Source organism: Rhinopithecus bieti, unplaced genomic scaffold (assembly GCF_001698545.2).
Source record: "Rhinopithecus bieti isolate Rb0 unplaced genomic scaffold, ASM169854v2 scaffold_84002, whole genome shotgun sequence".
NCBI classification, from domain to species: Eukaryota; Metazoa; Chordata; class Mammalia; order Primates; family Cercopithecidae; genus Rhinopithecus; species Rhinopithecus bieti.
Genome location: NW_016841755.1, coordinates 929,554 through 948,540, shown reverse-complemented (window position 1 = coordinate 948,540; position 18,987 = coordinate 929,554). Strand labels below are relative to the sequence as shown.

Below are 18,987 nucleotides of genomic sequence, written 5' to 3'. Positions count from 1 at the left end.
CCCCAGGCTGCCTCAGTCTACTAAGAACCAAGAGAATGACTCATTCTAAAAGAAAACATTCAATGATTACAATTGCTGTGCCCTCAAAGACCTCATTTCATCTTTCAAAATCTCTTTGCTATGAAATTTTTCTTTGTCAAAGAGACCATCAACTCTGACCAACCAAATTAATTTTAGCTGAAATTTTCCCCAATATACCAGACACTATACATCCAATACTTACCAGCACAATAGTATCTTAGATAAGGGGTGAGGAAACTGTGTAAAGGACCGGAGAGTAAATATTTTCAACTTTGGTGGTCGTAAGGTCTTTGATACAACTACTTAACTCTGCTGTTGTAGCACAAAAACATCATAAACAAATTAATGCGGCTGTGTTCCAATACAACTTGACAGAAACATGCAGTGGGCCTACTCTGGCCTGGAAGCTGTAGTTGACCAATTGCCCGATTGGGTGATAGGTCAAATGCCCCCACTTCTGCCCCTAAAAAAACCCCCATCTACACAGGGTAAAAGAACCCACATTGAATGTCGTAGGCACACAAAGGTCCACTAAGCTCCAATCTCAGGGTCCAAGAAGTTGCTTTAGTTCTGAACTTATTCATGTTTCTTGCACAGCTTTAAAACTGCAACATGAGAAGAACAGGTGGAAGGAATTATACTGCATATGAGACCCATTCCAGTCAGAGGCTGCCCTGTCCTTTTTAAAACTACCCCCTTTCAACTGTACGGCAGGGCTGGAAGGCTTGGAAGTTGAAACAATCCTAACTAACCATAGAAGTCAAGTCCGGGAGAATAAGACGTATATTAAATTGCCACAGTTCTCTAGTCTGAGCTAAATGAAATTTTATTGCTCCAGGTTCAGTAAAAAGCCACTGGATTTATGTAAGGAAAGTTAAAATAGTAGTTACTAATATTGGACTAATATTACTGTTTAAAGAACAAATAAAGAGAATTTCTTTTAAGTCATCATCCTTACTGATGTACATAATTTGAGGTAAAAAGATAAAATGCATTTCAATCCCCACTTACGCCTTCATTCCAAATGACTTAACTTTCAATCTTTGGACATTTGCTACACAATTCTAACCATCTTCAAATTATTCTAGTTCAGCTACTTCTCTATCAACCAACCAATAAGAGATTATGTTCGGGGATTTACTGTGTGTCTCGCAATGATCCATGCTATGTACAAACCTATAAATAAATAAAATACATCCACTCCTCCCCAAAAGGAGCCTATGATTCAATGGTCAACACTAACGTCACTGAAATAATGAGAACATCAGAACCCCATACTATGTGGGACTTTTTAAAAAGTTTTAAAAGATGTTCAGAAAAAGGGTCAATACACACAGACTGAAATAGTTGACAAAGCCTTCACTGTTACGATGGGGCTTCAGACAAGCCTCAAGGACACAGCCAAGTGGTGTGGCGGAAACAGCAGTTACTGAGACAAAGTCTGGGGCCCAGGCAGCCAGGTGGTATGCGTGAGCATGTTCACGGGGGCTGTAGGGGAACATGCTACATAGGACGAGCAATCAAGTTGCACAATTTTAAAAGTCAGATTAAAATGCTCTTGATAATTAAAGAAGTTTGGCTTTGGTATAGATGACAAAAGCAACCAACAATCTCTTCTTTGTTTTTTGTTCTTTTTCTTTCCTATCTCTCTTTGTGCTTGCTTTTCACAATTATTTGACTATAATTTTCTAAGGAGCTAAATGCAGACTTATCTTTCCCAGGTGTCCATGATCAAAAAGATACAGTACATATGCATACAACCCACAGATACACATATGTCTATGGAAAAACTTCCTATAACAATGCCCTCATCTAAGATTTATGGTGACATCATTTTAACATGTGGCCAAGTAATGTACTAAACAGCATGTTAGCTATAGCAAGGCTGCTATGCTTCAAGCTATATACCTATACATGATACAAAATGTTATTTCAGAGAGCTGAGAACTTCTGTTTCATTTGCACGTCAATGGAAAATGTTTTAGTAACTTTTAAGATGACACTATTTTAAGATGACTATTTACAGTATTAGAATGAATTAACAAATATAACGACGGATTTTACCCACAAATCCAAAAACAGGCTTACAGAAAAGTATAAATAAAAAGAAATCAACTACAAAATCAACTCTAGTCATATTATTTTCTTTTAAATTTCAATATACTAAACAGATCTGGCATATTAATGGAAGCTATGAACAAAACCTGTCCCAATTCAACTTATTATCACAGTCTAACTCATCAGGAAACTGATATGCACAGAGATTGGAAAAACCTAGTAAGGAGTTTATACTGTAGTGATATAATAGCATGACTAGAAAATATTTCATTAATATTACTGTATAAAATTTTACTAGTAAAAACATACATTACAGAAAAACACTGTATATCTGCATAAAACAAACTATTCCAAACCCTTTACTAACAAACCCGATGGTTTCATAAGAACAGTAGTGCTCAGTTCATTTCATGTCACAGGTTCAGAAATCACATTTGCAGTCAGATACTCATGCTGGTGAGGAAAAAACAGCTAGTGAGTGTCTAGCGTTGGGCAGCCTCCCAGAGCCTCAGAAGGACCATGGAATTTTTATTCCTGGTATGTATTCAAGTCAGTATTTCTACAACACTGGGCATAGGACACGTGTTCAATTTTGCATTATAGTCCACATCATCAGTGCTCTATAAATATAAATTAAGATAATTATTTCACAAACTGTTTAAAACAGCAATAAGAAAGTCATAGTTTCTTGCCAGCAATTCCGGCCAGGTCAAACTCTCCAGAAAAGGTCTATCGTATATCGTATAGTTTAAAAACAATAGTAGTTTTCTAAACAAAGTTAATATGCCAAAGACAACATGGCTGATCATAAACAGCGTCTGCATTAGACACAAAATACATGGGATTTAAATTTATTAATACTAGAACCCTGTTAGAACCATTAACTGACACCAGTGTATTTAACTCTCTGAACTTGGGACGTTAGTTAAGGGATGGCAACCATCACTATTTATTGTTAATCTGTAATGTGATTTTATGCAAGATTCAAACTATAGTCGATTAAATTTCTTTCTTTTTTTTTTTTTTTTTGTGGTAGACACAGGGTTTCACTACGGTTTCAAGGCTGGTCTCAAACACGGGGGCTCTAGGGATCCTCCAGCTTCAGCCTCCAGAGCAGCTGGGACTACAGGTACATGCCCCAAGGCCCACTTTTACACTAAACATCAATGAATAAAATATTTCTACTGAACAAGTTTAAATTCCACACAAATAATTTTTTAAATTATATATATATTATTTCTCACAAAATTGGTTCTTGAAATACCCAACAGTGTTTCACAGACTCATACAACTGATATATGATCAAAGATGGTATGTTTGCCAACTTATCATATAGGTCTTTATGTATCTATTATGGATCTATAATTTCTAGAAATTGGAGTACATATGCTAGATTTAGAACGGACTGTCCTCTGTGATGGTGACTGTGTGTGATTTGCTGCAGTTAGGAAGGGCAGCTTTCCACACTTAGGCATTTCATTGTCTTGGACTTTGTCATCATCTCGGCCTTCTAGCATGTCAGGATGATCTAAGGAACCATTTGAGCTCAAGGTAAGATTAGCTAGAAAGGTTGAGATGTATTGCCCAGTAATCCCAGAGTTCAGTACAAAACTGACCCTTTTGGAGACCTCAGTCCAAAGAGCTGCAGTTACACTACCCTTGCAGAGTAAATATCTTGGGGCACTTGTGTACCGGAGCATCACCAAGACGTGATTTTAGTCAGTACTAATTCAACATAGACACGGTAGAGTCCGATATAGATCACAGCTTGCTTTAAATCATAATATTCTGACATACAGACATACTAAAAGATCATGTTGTAGGGAGCTGATTTGTTCCTTGGTAAATCATAAGTTCAAGGGAAAATACAAAGATTGAATTAACATAAAAACAAGTTTTATGGTTTTAAAGTTATCGTGATGCAACTGAGAATAAGTAGTTAATAAAATACTAGCAAGTTTTTCACTGTTTCTGACACATGTCTCCACTAAGCAATGTCTTCGACATAACTGGCAACGAAACACAAATGAAACTAGAGAATACACACATATGTGAGGTATCGTGGGGGAAAAATCTCAAAGAGCAAGGCAATTACATATTAATTTAGCTTACTTTTGCTAGAAAAGAAAATTATCTTTAAAGTTGGATGTGTGCAATTATGAATTTTTTACAAAACAGATTTGCAGATTTAATCTACTTCTCATATATTCTAAGTTATTTTGAAAAGATAAATTCAGATAGACATCAATAAATACTGGATATAGATCATTTATACTAATTTTCCAATACCTGCAACAAAAGGCCATGTGGAATAACATTATCATTTATTATGTACCTTCCAGCATTCAAAATATTAAACTAAATTTCTTTATAATATTATTAAGTGCATAACCAAAACTGACTGGAAGGATGTAGGTGATAAAATACATTTACATTTGGCATTCAGTATAGTGTTAGGGAAGCTAACATACAGGATTAACTGAAGCTATCAAAATGAGGTTACCAATGAAAGGGACTTTTTCAATTATGGGCAAGGAAAGAATAAAAATGAAAGTTAAATCGCTTGCTAGTTTAGACATGATAAAAAGAAAACAAAACCACGTAACTGTTTATATTCCTACTGTCTCTTTTTTTAAAAAAATTTTTCAGATGGAAATGAACTAATGTCCAAGAAATTACACACACACAAATGACAACAACTCCTCTTTTGGCTCAGAGAAGGAAAAGCAGTAAAAGCAACACCAGGGTCAGCTCTGAGTATTGGCCAAGTACCTGGCCAGGTGCCTAAGGAGCGTCCCAGGTGAGTGGTGAGTACAGCACCTGCGCAAAGATGGGAGCGGAGGCTTCAAGAGATGGTTCAAGTATTCACAGATGCAGGGACCTCATATTAATATACCCTGCTATGGAGCTGACAGCTAATTATAGATACTGTTCATTACAATTAAAAATCTTCTCTTTGCAGTGAGCAACAACACAATCACCATATTATAGGATATGGTTCTAGGTGCTCAATGGAAAAAATATATCAGCAAACTTTAGAGACCAGACAGGCTTTCTCCAATGCCCTATCTTTGCTTATGATTTCACTTGTATTTTCTACATTACACAAGCATCCTCATCTTACAGAGATCTTATTTGCCACTCACAAGTTGACACAACACTGTCTCATAAACATTAACACTTCAATTATTTTCTACTTTCATATTCACACACTCCCTAAATAATTCTAAAGAAGGCAAGGACATATATTTTGATTTTCATTATTCAGTATCATTCACAGTGCCTATCAGTAAGGTCAGAAAAATTATGGATTAAGAAATGTTCATAAAACTCAGTAATTTTACATAATTAAATTTTATCAAAGGCTCAGGATGTCATAAGAATTGTTCTGATAAGTTATGTTCCCAATGACATATTCAAAACTGGAAACCGAACTGCTTGAAGGAGGTCATGCCACAGAAGTGCAAGGGATACCAAGTCTGATACCACCTCAGCTGTGTGACAGTGGCAGCTTACTTGTTTTTTCAGCCTTAATTTCTACATGTCAGTCGAGTTAGAATAAATTATCTTCAAAGTATGATCCAATAATAAAATCCTGTAGTTCTAATTTCCACTAACCTTATACCAAATCCGGTCCTAGGATAAGGTGTAGCATGACTCCCAAACTTGTGAAGCCATGTTACCAAAGGTTACGCCTTTCCAGAAGAAGAAGGCAGGGTTCTAATGAAAAGGGCAATCAAAGAATAATCTTTGAAAAAAGTAATCAATCTATCTGGCTGCAGCCTAACCAACCATCATAATTAGTGAAAAATTCTATCTCAGTCATATTTTCTGCCCATAGAGTCTATATGCAGTCCAAATGCTACTTAATTATCCTCAGGAATAAAGAGACCTGACTTTCAGGAGACAGAGGTTTCAATGTTTCTTTATTATTTAATTTGTCTAAGATAGTAAAAAAAAAAAAAACCAAAACAAAACTAAGAAAGTAACATTACAATAAATTACACTGCCAGGTATAACTTTACAATACTATAAAACCAGAAGTACAGATACGCAAAGGTGGTGGAATAGTAACAGCAAAAGAATAGAGAATACATGGTGTAGCCAATACCCTAATTAGGTTCCATCATGGTTACATATGGTAGGTGCTCAATTACTAAACTGAAAAGTCTCATCTAAAATTGTGAGACTAGAGTAGAAAAACAGAACAGAGTTGTTGTCTTCAGTAAAATAACCTCTGGTCCTTTAATTCGCTGCAGTCTGAAAAATCCTTCATGAAAAGACAGTAGCAATATAAAGAATGGTTTTGTTTTCTTTTCATAAAATCTAGACTGGCAACTAGTCAAATAAAAGGAGACTCACGGTGTATAAATAACCAAAAGATAAGGACAAAACATTCCACTGGAATTCACATGATGCTATTCACAAAAACAAAAGAGCTAAGAACTGGAGGTGGGAAAAGACAGAAGAAGCACTTGTTCTCATGTTGACAAACACCTCATGAAATATGTAGAGATCTGTGTTGTGTATCTCCCCAAATTTCTAATATTTTGCATAGTAAATAAGTTTATATTAGTTACCGATATTTATTATTCTTCAAAATAATATGCAATCAAGCACTAAGGAATACGTACAATGTCACTTACAAGCAGAAGAGGTGGAAGTATGAAATACTTAGAATAAAAACCCAAGTGAGCCGGGCGCGGTGGCTCACACCTGTAATCCTAGCACTTTGGGAGGCCAAGGTGGGTGGATCACCTGAGGACAGGAGTTCAAGATCAGCCTGATCAACATGGTGAAACCCCATCCCTACTAAAAATACAAAAAATAGCCAGGCGTGGTGGCGTGTGCCTGTAGTCCCAGTTACTTGGGAGGCTGAAGCAGGAGAATCACGGGAGGCGGAGGTTGCAATGAGCCAAGATCATGCCACTGTGTTCCAGCCTGGGCAACAAGAATGAAACTTCATCTCAAAAACAAAAACAAATAGTGAAAGATAATGAGAAACATTTCCTCTGGGGAACAACAGAGGCAAAAATATTAACACATTTTAATTACTACAAAGTAAACAAGTTCTCTGACTGAATTCTAACTTTTACCTGAATTAACATAGATCTGACCAGGGACTAATAGGATGAATAAGAGTTGGCAAAAGGGAAGCAAAGCTAAAGAAGAAAAACTTTAGAATTATGAAATTTTAGGATGTATGATTCTAAAATAAATTTATTTGACAATTTGGGAGATTTGACAAGTGACAAAACCAATTAAAATTTGACGAATTATGTGGAGCCACTATCATGTATTAAAGTAATACATAACTTCGATACAGTACTACATAACTGCATTTTATATCTTGGTACTTGGGCAAATAAAACAAAAAAACAGCTACAGCTTTATAGTAAAAACAGCAGAAATGCAATTATACATTTATTCTGTAAGGTTAACATCAGTGTTTCATAAATGTATGATTTAGTTTTTTTTTTTATTTCTCTCCTGTCGCTGTTGTTAAAATTCTCAGAAAAACATTTGGCTGCTCCCAGACCTATCTGGCTACTTAACAGCATCTGTAGACCCAGGGAACTGTGTGTGCCACACTCAGTCCAACTTGCAGCCAGCTTTCCCGAGTGAGAGCTCCAGCGTGTGTTCTGTAAAGTTACTGGTCATAAAATACTCTGCTCTAGGACCTAGGTTTCCTCACTGCTTAAAATAACCAACACTGTTTCCATCCATTATTTGTAGTTAACAAACGAATTATGTATTGGATAAAACCAAAATGAAGATTTTAATAACAAATTTAAACAATTTTACAGAACTTTTAAAGAAAATTCCTAAAGTTCTAAGGCTTATCCAGGGGGTGAGTATCAAAGAAAATACTATTCACAATTAATATCTAATGAAATATTAATCTTTAAATCATGGAAAGATATTCTATTCTCACTAAGCACCTTTGAAACCATTGAATTAGTCTGTAACTGTATGTGACTTGAAAGTCATAAATTCAGAATTAAAAACTTCAATTTATCCTCAAGAGTAGGATTTAACTTACAGATTCATAAATATCCACATTCACAAAATCATTACCATTTACAGTAAGAAAATAATGAAATAAAAGTATTTTTTAAATGAAAAACATGAAAGGGTATTGAACACAACACAAATATACAAGTCAATGAAATAACTAAATATATATCGCAGTAGAAATATCCTAAGAATTCAAAGAAGATACCCTTTAGGCACAATTATTTAATCGTTATTGATATGGTAGGCTACTTGTTCCCAGAAGCTATAATTAATACGATGTATTCTATCCATTTCCTTCAGATGTAAAATAGCCAAGCTAAATAAAGTTATTCCTGTCCTGAACATGTAGTCTATTCTTTCAGTTGAAAGCAAACCTCAAGTAAATTCCTATTTATCTCCTTGCCAATCAAGGAATGAGTGACTGACACTAACACAGCCTTATCTGGGCCTTCTGTCTGCAGCACATTCCACTAAGTGATGTCATTGCTCTAGCAGACGAAAATAAGCAGATTATTACAGTGACTAGAAGCTAACTAAACATTTGGATTTTTGCATGGACAGATTTACACACTGTCTGTCAGATAAAGCACAGTTTGCCTGCTGCTTACACAACAAGAATGTGCCTGACAGCTTCCTCCCAGGTTTAGTATCTGATTACATAAATAGGCCATTCCCCACCATTCCTGAAGACTGACAGTCTGTCTCAGCTTCAAGTGCAGTTTTGGACTGTCAGCTTTTCTGTCTTGCACACTAGGGCTGATTAACATCAGAGTACTTGCTGGAGGTCCAATCAGGTTTTTCCACCCTAGGATTACAGGCCATATAAAAAGAGGTGGACACAAGGGATGGGGAAAGGTGACTGCTCCCAAGGTACATTTTTAAGGTTGAACCATTTTAATACACTTATTCATGTGTCTGTATTTGTAGTATGACCTCTGAAATAATTCAGAAATATAATAGTGTCTTTCAAGCTAAACAGTTTTATTTATAAAATATGAAACACAATCACACAAAACATAATGGTAATACGTAAGTATTACTATTTTTATAGCTGCCATGTCTTATAATGAATATTTTTGCAATAGTCCATCAAATGAATGAAATGCCAATGACTTATCACAGTCCTATAAAACCACAACACTGAGATGAAAGAATGCTGAAAAGTCATCTGACATTAATTAACATATCCTTATCCCCACCATGATACCCAAAACAAAATTTACAGAACTAATACACTGATACATTTTGATGAATCTAAAAACATGGTTTAAAACTTACTTTGGCAGCAACAGAAATGTTGGCAGAAAGATAATGAGTAAATTGTATCTGTATAAATATTATGAATTTGCTGAAAATAGACGATTTCATTTTTTACTTGTCTAAGCCCTAACAATAATAATAATAATAATAATAATAATAAAGAGGTTCTGCAATTTAGTACCTAAGTTACAAATTATTCTGGGTCAAACTTTAGTTATTTAACGATTACATACTTCTCAACAAATACAGGCATGTGATTTTCATACAAATAAAAGCATTCAAAGTGGTCTGGGTGATGAAGACCTACGAATCTTCTTCTTCTTCTTCTTCTTTTTTTTTTTTTTTTAAGAGACGGGGTCTTGCTTTGCTGCCAAGGCTAGAATGTGATGGTGTAATCATAACTCACTGCATCCTTGAACTCCCAGGCTCAAGGGATCCTCCTTCTGGGAAGCTAGGTTCACAGGTCTGCACCCCCATGCCTGATGGATTATTTTATTTTTTAAAAGAGACAGGGTCTTGCAATGTTGCCCAGGCTGGTCTCAAACTCCTGGGCTAAAGCAATCCTCCAGCCTCGATCTCCCAAAATGTTGAGATTATAGGTGCTAGCCACTGTACCTGGCCATATTCTCTTTTAATAAGAAAAAGTGAGGCAGCAGCCATGAAGGGAGTACTGAATATCTTCACTTCATTGAGAGGAAACCATTTGTTTCTCATTTTCTTAGGTCTGACACTATTTGTGAGCTACCGGAAGGAAAAACGTTCAAGTATCTCCACTACTAATTTGTCAATTAAACAAACATTTTAAACATTTACTATGGGCCAGGTCCTATCCTGTGTTCTGGAAATACAAAGATAAATGGGACACAGGGCCCATCCTCCAGGTACATAAAATCCTCCAGGTACATAAAATCCTCCAGGTACATAAAATCCTCCAGGTACATAAAATCTGATAAGGAAAAGAGACAAGCAAACACATAAACAATATCGCAAAGTCAGTAATTTGTCTTTTCACAGATAAATGTATTTTTTAGATTAAAATGGCAATCTACTCCACTATCAAGCAACTCTCCTTCTCAGGACAACGCTGTGAAATCTATACCTTCTCGTGAAAAGATTTGCTTCTTCCTAAATCATCCTTCTACGTCCCTACAAAAATCTATCTTGAGTTAAATTAATTACTTTATGAAACACGGGCCTGAACATTACACACATATAAAACCTACCTACAACTAAAAACTGACCTGTGCTCTCCGGTTCTCTTTCAAAACTACCCACAGTTGTTCCTTCCACAGTTACACGTTGAACACCAACATTCAGCTGAAAATGTCTGACTGCCTAATACTATAATGTATTTCGTCTTTTTCATTTGTTTCTAGACACCAGCACTAATGAACTGTCACAGAAATAGTTTTAGGAATCACAAAGGGTGATGTTACTTATAATGGTAAACAATTAGAAGTCATAAACACAATATTGTTTCTAGTAATTTCAGCTATAACTTTAAACATGCGTACCCAGACAAACCGGATGAAATATGTTGCTTCAGGTCAGCTCTGATGGATCCCACAGAAATATCAACATTATTGCTTTTATTTTATTATGTACCACACTTCATAACTGTATACTGCGGAGTACAATAAAAACTCCACTACAGAGCTTGAGTACTTATTAAACAGGTCAAAAGTTACTGTAACAAATAACTCGCTGTACTCAGGGGCCATTAATAACATATCTTGTTGCTCAGATGAGAAAATTTTAAAATCAAAAGATAAGGGCAAAAGGGAAAATGCAGAACAATCTGAAATGGTTCATGTGTCTAACTGTCCTTTCCCAATCTCCTTTATCCCTTTCCTTTTCCAGCTTCTTTCATAGGTATTTTAAGCACATGCTCAATATTACTGGGCATATATTAATATTTTTCTTGAATCTTGAAATTTATTGCTATATCTTTAAGCATATGCCCAACAATTTTGAAAGAACTAAATAAAACATTGAGATCAAGAAGGAAAAGTGGAAGATGACTGAACAGGGCACAAAGGTCACAGTCCACTAGGACCTGCAAGCCTTGAGAAGTGATGGTCACCAACAGCCCCCAGACTGCTTCCTCCACAAGAAACAGCTACAGAAGTACTATCTGTTCCCTCAAAAATTATATCAACTTACAGAAAACAAATTTACGAAGGGAATGCCAAATTCAAGCTATATGAAAAAGCCAGCAAGTGACTATCTTTCAGGATAAGTGGTATGGCTACCATTTGGCTGTACAAAGTAGATGGTTTCTATAAATAAAATCAGCTGAGTCTGAAGATGACCACGGCAATAACAAAATAGAAAACAATAAAGAAGAGCAGGTTAATACAAAAACAAATTATACTGATGGTACCCATGGGAAATATATTTAAAATAAAAAAAATTTACAGAAAAGGTGTGTTAATATGTGGACATTCATTATTTCTGTCATGAGGAAGGAAGGAAAGAAGGAAGGCAGGAAAAAAGGAAAGGAGAGAGGGAAGAGAGGGAGAGAGGAAAGGAAGGAGGGAGGAGGGGAGGGGAGGGGGGAAGGAAGGAAGGAAGGAAGGAAGGAAGGAAGGAAGGAAAGGGAGGGAGGGAGGAAGGAAGGAGAGGGAGGGAGGGAGGGAGGGAGGAAGGAAGGAAGGAAGGAGAGGGAAGAAAGGAGGAAGGAAGGAAGGAAGGAAGGAGAGGGAAGGAAGGAGGAAGGGAGGGTGGGAGGAGGGTGGGAGGGAGAGAGGGGAGGGAAGGAAGAAAGGGAAGAGGTAGAAGGAGGCAGGGAAGGAAGCAAAGGGAGGCAGGAAGCTTAGGAAGGAAGGGGAGGGGAGATGAGGGGAGGTGAAGAAAGGGGAGGGGAGGGGAGGGGACAACCACAACACAATACCAACGAAAGGAATGACACCACCAAGAGACATCATAAGATATGTTTGCCATCAACACAAAATAGAACCAAATATAATCAAACAATAAAAGTACACGGACAAAGAACTGAAGTACTCAGTACTTCATTAATTTAAAAAAAAACCATAAGCTACTTTATGAACTCATAATTTCCATATAAGTACAAACTATGATATTACTATAAGGCAAATTCACCTTCTCACAAGTATTTTGATGAGAATTTCTGAAGTATTATATTTATTTCTTAAATAATTACTGATAATGATCTGATTTTTTTGTAGAATGTGTTATCCACTTTCCATTACAGGAATCAAAAGAATTAAAATTAAACTTATTTATGAGTTACAGATCTCCCCAGAGCCTAGCCTAGTGCCTACCACCTAACAGGTGCTCAATACATTCAAGGATTTAAATAAATTGATTTGCTTCTTTACTTTGGTCTATCAGAAAGTTAACCATCTATAAAATACTTGTAAATATCAAGGAAGAATATGAAATAATTCTCAAAAACTATCAAATAGAGTCCAGAGGTATGATTATGCCCCCAAAATTAGCAGAAGAAACAAATTATTCATAAATCACATTAATCAGTGCTGTGTTAGCCATCTGAAACATGTCGAATATCAGCCTCTGAAGTGCCTGTGAACAGTCATTGCTGCTGGTGTACATGAAACGTTGTAATTGGTTTAAATCGGCCTTGCCCATCTGTCTTTAATACTCTTATTACAAGGCAGTAAGCAGAGAACTATTAGAGCTGCAGTATAAGCTGTAAGATCTTTACCCGTTCTTAAATCATTTAAAAATAATGAGAGCTTTAGCCTTTATCTAATTAACGAGTGCCTTCTTTGAATTAGAAAAACTGTATCATTTAGCCCACGGTTGTTTAGTAAATTGGTTTGGTGGCATGTAAGCTAACGCAGGATAGCAGTTCCAGTGTCTCGTTCCTGGCTTCTTATTACTTGAATTATAATTCAATGATCACCTTAGATCATGGGCTATTCATAAATCAGAAACCTGACATCAGATGAAAAATTGTATTAATATATGAAACTTATTATATAGTACAAACTGCTCTCTTGATAAATTACATTGTTCAAACTTGACAATGATTGCATTTAAAACATTATTCCTGTTTGCTGTTTTACAGACTGAAACCTCTTCATGAAAAATTTACAATGCTCCTCTGTGTTTTGGAGTCAGAGGGCAATAGTAGCAAATGGCAGACAGAAACCATACTTTAGATTTGCTGGCAGCTACAGAGGACAGAAAACACTTCCAAGGATGGGAAGAAAAACCCTCAGCTGCATCTCCAGGTTCTACATTTCTGGCTTTATAAAGATACTAATTGTCCTCACCAGCAGAAGCATAGTAAATAATAAAATTTTAATTTCAGCTTACTAGATTGCTTTCTTCTCCTATATAGGTGTTTCAAAGAAATTTATAGTCATAAATGTTTCACAGGAATTTATAGCGTGAGAGGAAAAAATAAAGGGGCGAACCCATGAAGTTTAATTTGAATTGGGGCCGAGCTCCTTAGATGATGCGTTGTGACAAATGCTTTTGCCAAGGCTGACTGGGTAACTCAAGCTGTATTCCATATTATTTACATTAATTACATGAAGGCTGCTTTGTTAATGGTACATTCTGGTGTGGGTCGCAGCATGATATGCTAATGATCTAAGAAAAATCTGCATCTCCAATATTTATGATAATTTGTAATAGAAAATAGGATTGCTTTTATTTCCTTCTCCTCACTAGAACAAAAAAAGTCCGTACAAAACAATTTTATTCAGAGAAGAAAGGGAAAGTTCTAATCGCCAAGACGTGTAAGTGTTGTAAACAAAAGGGAAGACTCTCTTATTGTTAGGGGTGTTGTCATAGCCTTTGACAAAGTGATAATACAGCAGTTCTCTACACGCCTTTCAGTGTGAGGTGTGTTATCAAGTCAAATTGAATGGGATGAAGCAAAAATGTAAAGTATAACTTCCAACACCAAATAATCTCCTGTTGTTAGGTGTTTCCACCCTCCCTCTTCACAGCTACCCCCAACGAGAATTCAGATAAGCTTCAAATAAACAGTTCATTTACAATAAGTTGTATGCATTATACAAGAGGCCAGAAGATACTTGCTACAGGATATTTGCTGTTTTTACAAAACCCATTGCAACTTTTGAGAAATCTTATGGTAGAAATGTATAACCCCAAGATTATGAGTGCAAAAACATAATCTGTATGTATTCAGTATCAGAACATTTTATTCATATTGTTATTCTGTTAAATTATTTTGAAATGTATAAAACACTAAAAGTAATAGTACTTTCACATTATGGCTTTTGGGAATATGAAAACTAAGGATAAAAGGTTCAAAAAAAATTGGCTATTGGATTTAAAAGTACCAAGCTTTTGTGATTATTAATGTTAAATTATGCTGCATGTATCTTCCAAAGACTGTTAAACAATTTTAAACATCTGTTTGGCTTTATTATTATGGACCAGATTTTGAAAATCCTTCTTTAGCAATAAGCATCAACAAAGCTTTAGCATGATAAAGTTAATGTGTTTTCAAATCAACAGTGGCCTATTGAAATAAAAGCTCCCGTAGGTATCCACCCTGGCCTACAAAACAGAACACACAATCTTGGCAAAGCCAGTAGATCTGATGGTTTGCAAATGTCTTGTACTGAAGCCAGAGCCCAAATTCTAAAGCATCAGGGCACCTAAGCACAACTTATTTAAAGGTTGAGTTATTAAGCCATTTCCATTTACTAACAGAATAAGTTTCCAAAGAAATATAAAATATTTTTTTAAAAAACACATAATGGGGTGTTCTAAAGACTAGAAATTGAAAACTATATGTAGATTGAGAATAAAAAGGCCTAACAAGAAAGAAATATTTCACTTATCTATAAGTTAGTACTGGGTTTCAATAATCTATGTTTAACATGATTAACAGAAATCTGGGCCATGGTCAGCTCTGGGGAAATGAAAAGGATGCAGCCAGAGAGAAGCCCACAGAACACTTCAAAGTAGCCGTTCGTGTGCATGTCTTAAGCTGCATGGGTATTATAAGGTTGTTTGTTTCTGTCATTATTCTTGATACTATATATATAGGCTATGTGTGTGTGTCTGCGTAGTGCATTGGGTGTGTAATATATACTGTTGTATGTATGAAATATTTGATTATTTAAAAAAAGGAATTGAGAAAAACAATCCAATCTCAATAAGTATTTTAAAGGGGGGAGATTATTTTCAAAATCTTCATGGGCAAATTAACGTATTATTTTGCCATAACTACAGCTTAGACTTTTCATTCTTTGGCAAGAAAAGTCGCAGGGCCTCATAAGCTAACGTTTTATATTATAGATTCAAAACCAAGGAAATAAAGTGTTTGTGTAAAATTATCACTACTTGTTTCAGCAAAAAGTATGAATTTTGTAAGAGATGCCTATTTATCTCCATGTAGGCAGCTCATACTATGCTGATTAGAGGACACATTTCTCAGAGTAAACACTAGATATAATCAAACAACATTAGAATATCAAGTAGTCTTAAAAATTATCTAATCTAATACACTTATTTACAACTAAGGAAACACAATTAAGGACTTCCATAAACTGCTAGATAGTAGCAAAACACAGATCTTTTGACTTTTGTCTAGGACTCTTTTAGTCATAAAACACTATCTCCTGTATCACCTGTCCCCAGGGGTGGACACTGTGGTGCAAGACATTAAACCACTTACGCTGACCCTGTAAACGAGCCAGAGAGGCTGGGCTCCCTCACTCATCTGCCAGACATTCACAAACCATTAAATATGTGACAGGTAATGTTAAGAGATCTGGAAACTAAATAATCAATAAATTCTGCCACAAAGTCACTCAAATTTGTCCAGTGGCTTCCCACTGATCCAAAAATGAAATCCCAGTTCCTTACCATGACTTCTAAGAACTGACATAATCTAAACCCCGCTCGCATCCTCTCTTGATCTATTGGCACTACCCTTGTGCACACCACACTTAAGCCACACTTGTCTCCTATTGCTTGTCAGACTTGGAAAACTGTCTCCTTAACTTTGAGGTGGGTTGCTGGGTGGGCACACGGTGGGGATGGATGGATGGATGAACAAACAGAAAGTAGCAACACAGACAAGTAAACCAACGACGACAACATGCTGGAAATGGGCAGAAGTACAGATGGTTCTGACAGGGAGCCCTGCAGATTCTTTGTACTGAAGGACATATGAGTTACAGTTAAAGGTGAATGATAAGATCACAGGCATATTAAATTGTTTAAAACTTTATGAAAAAGAATAACTATTCAATTATAAACCAAAATCTGTAATTGTAAAGCCTAATGATGCAAAGAAGACAACTCTGGCCCGTATCTCAGGATGTCTGGCCACTCAGACAAGTCAGTTCAGAGGTGCAGGATGTGTTCCTCAGTGATCAAATACAATCACATATGAATGAATGCAAAACAAATAAAATCCTCCTCCCAAGAAACTTGGTTTAGTGAACAAAAGCTCCTCCATCTGTTGATTGGAAAATGGAAAGCTTTCCATGATTTACTCCATAAAACATGAAGGCCACAGAAGTATGCTCGGAAATCACAATATTTATGAAATGATACAAAGACAACAGTAGTGGCTAGGAGCATTAATTGCAAGCTCTCTGACAATTCAGATACGATAAAAGCCATTCTAATCTAGTGTAGCAAAGATGAGCACAAATTTGATATGTTTTTTCCTTTCCTAGGGACAAAGGTGGACCTTCTCAGCCAGAAGGAATACCAGCCAACATCATCCACACTTAGAAACTAGCCACAGTTTCTTGTTCCTTAGGGAATTATAATTTGGATTAAACTGTGATATTAATTAATTTGACTAATCCATTAAAGAACCAGTTGACTATGAAATTATTATACAACAGAAATTGTATACACAAGATTTAGAAAATTATAATAAATGTATTTCAGAAGTAAACTATTCCTAACCTAACATAAATCAAGCATCACATCACAAACCTTGAAAAAATTATTTGCAATTGATTTTTTATGAAGCCTTGGTTATGACTTACACCTCATTTTTCAGAACAGCCTTCTTGGCTACCACCTTGCACTCCAATTTAAAACGAGATTGTACACCCAAGTTCACTTCCTTCATTTGCCCCCTTCTGTTGAATAAGATTTGACAGATATTTGATATTATGAGAAAGTGAAGAAATGAAATCATGTTTAATGTGTAGCTATTACTACAAAACTCTACCAGATACTCTCACTAAATTGCAAAGCTCAAGATATTAAATTACAAACTATGAGAAAACTTGCTCAGAAATAATGCTACTATATTTAATGATAAAATTTATATTATACAGTCTTTGTTCTAAAATAATTCCAGATTTTGTTCCAAATTTAACTTACAAATGTTATAAAATTATCTCAGTTTGATATCGCTAGTTGTCAATTTGACATGTATCATGGTTCTTTTTTAGGTATAAATAATATTCCCTCTCCTCAAAAGTTATACATATTTCTTATACCTGTTTAATTCACGGGTATAAATTTTAAAAATTACTTTTAAATTTTCTTTTAAGTTATTTTAAAAGAAAAATAAAGCCAGTAGCGTGTGTGCGCGCGTGTATGCGCGCGCGTGTGTGTAGCATATGCATCCATGCATATAGATAAACACGGAATGTTTTTAAGACCAGAAAGTCCTGACTCAGCATTCCTATTCTCTGCCACTGTAGGCGCCTGTCCATGCTCCCGCAACAGTGTGTCCTTGGAGTGCAGCAGGAGACGCTTCCATTACCCAAGCACTGCCATGCGGCTGCTACCCTTTCAGTGCATGTGCTCTGGTGTCTGTTATTGAGCACAGTCTGGATACTCAAGAGTTGCACATTCCTTTCCTGAGAGACTGCTCTAACTTTTGTTCAAGATGCCCTAATGTTTTTGACAACCTGTACGAGCCGAACATTTCAGCAAGAATTCCAAATGAATGCTAAGGGCACTTTGCATCGTTTTGTTCTGTATTGTTCACTCTTGCTGATTGTGTCCTAAATAATAAACTGTGGCCTCTGGCGATTTTTCTCAGAATGTTTATGATGAGAACTCATTCATCTAAATCTGCTGGCCAGTGGAATAAAATAAATCAAGAATTTCCCAAATATAACAATATTTGTGTTCAGTAGATAATTGATGACTGCAGCTGCACTAATTAAAACCCATCTGAGTTTCATTAATCTTGGTCACCAGTACCAATTGCCATGCTCCATACCTCACGCACAGCCTTGCGCCCTTGCGCTTGGGTCACATCCCATACTCCCAAGTTTCTCATAATGTAAAACATTTCAAATTAACATAAATAAGTATAACATAGAAATGTGTAACCATTCATGACATTTCTCTAATTTTTAGAATCATGACAAATAATATAAATGTTTTATATCAGGTAATACTGCCATGATTATACATGTTCTCCGCTTGTTAAAAAAGAAAGAAATGTGTCAGTAACTTGTGGCTCATAGCAGTATGTACAGGAATCACGGGAACTCATAGCAATAATGAAGTGTCTCATAGATCATACTTGCATGAAGCATAAACACTTCCCAGGAACAACTGTACAATTTATACTTAAGAATAGACATTTGAATAATCAGACCTATTACGATATCACTGCTAGGAACTGAGTTTATAAAAATACTTTTAAACATTTTCTAAACGTTA

At 35.8% G+C, this 18,987-nt stretch overlaps 1 protein-coding gene across 1 annotated transcript in view; it reads right to left on the bottom strand.

Annotated features, from left to right (window-relative positions):
• ZNF407 (zinc finger protein 407) overlaps positions 1 to 18,987 on the bottom strand; it is a 478,257-nt gene that overhangs the window by 206,856 nt on the left and 252,414 nt on the right.